Raw genomic sequence first — 1,534 nt, forward strand, 5'->3', positions numbered from 1 at the left:
CCCTGTAGGATAAGCACTAGACTACAAGGTCTCTTGGAACAGCAAGATCAGTCTTTCAAACTCAACCCCTCACTCCTCAGAAAGCTATACCAGATCGCTATGAGTTGGAACTGATTCAATGGCACTTAGTAGAAACAGCAGTCTTAAAATGGTTGAATATTTACCATTTCTTTTTGGTACACTGACTCTAAATGTACCTTCCATTCTTATTTTGATGCTGTCTGCATTATTCATTATTTGGTTCATAGAATCCTTCAATATTGAAAGTCCAGCTTGTTTTTGTTTTCTTTTCAGTTCTTTTAGCTTGAGGTATGCTAAGCGTGTTGAATGATGCTTGTAAAAGTTCAAGATGGCTTCATTGCATCAAATCAGTTGATCATTAACCTGTCTTTCTCCTCCCTTGTAGCTTTTATTCAGTTTCTTCTACTAGTTGGTGTTGTATCCATTTTTCTATTCTTTCCTCTGAAGTTTAGGGTTCCAGGATTATCATTCTTCGTCTGTTTCATTTAGTTTCTTGTTATATAGGGTCTGTGTAGGATGTCTGTCTAGTCCAGAATTACTAGTCTAAGACTTACCAGAGATTTTTTTTTCTATTTAATATCATTTGAATTAAAGAAAAAAGTTAAATGTAATTAACACAGTTAACCATTTTGATATTTTAAAATGTCCATTTAAAGTGCAAATGTACACACTTTGTAGTTTGAACAAGTTTATGTGATCACATTAATGGTGCAGTGAAAAACTAACTCAGTGCTTTATATTTTATTTGCTGACATGCACACATTTGACCAACCCTCTCTACCTTCACCATATTAATGAGTAAGGAAGGACTAACACAAGATAAACTATGGGTTCCCTAATCTTTTCCTTTCCAACATTTCCAAGGTAAACTCAAACCTAAGCCCACTGCTCTAAGGACAGAGTAGAAGTCTTCCCTAGGCTTTCTAAGACTGTAAATGTTTATTGGAGCAGACAACTTCATCTTTTTCCCACAGAGCAGCTTGTGGATTGCACTGCTGATCTTGAAATTAACAGCCCAATGCTTAACCCATTATATCGCCATGACTCCTTATTTTCAAGGTGTTTGTCTAATAGGTGACTTAACATAAGAAAGTTATATTGCCCCCCTCCCCCACTAGTCTGCCACTTTGTTGTGTTGTGATGGCTTGCATATTGCTGTGATGCTAGAATCTATGTCACCAGTATTTTGAATACCAATAGGGTCATGACAGTGAGTAAGACTCAGTACAGCTTGCAGACTAAGATAAACTAGAAAAAAGTAGCTGGTGATCTACTTCTGAAGTGATTGCTGAGTGAAAAGCTTGATTGATGTGTAGCCATAACAATTATAAATTGATATAGTGCTGGAAGATGAGTCCTTCGTGTATCATAAATAAAACAAAAATCCTCACAACTATCTCAATAAGCAACATTATGAAATCACAGAAAATACTGAAGTTACCAGGATGTCATTTTGCCTGCATCCACAATCAACACCCATAAAAGCAGCAGTCAAAGTTAACATGACATATTG

Source organism: Chrysochloris asiatica, unplaced genomic scaffold (assembly GCF_000296735.1).
Source record: "Chrysochloris asiatica unplaced genomic scaffold, ChrAsi1.0 scaffold00276, whole genome shotgun sequence".
In the NCBI taxonomy this organism is placed as follows: domain Eukaryota; kingdom Metazoa; phylum Chordata; class Mammalia; order Afrosoricida; family Chrysochloridae; genus Chrysochloris; species Chrysochloris asiatica.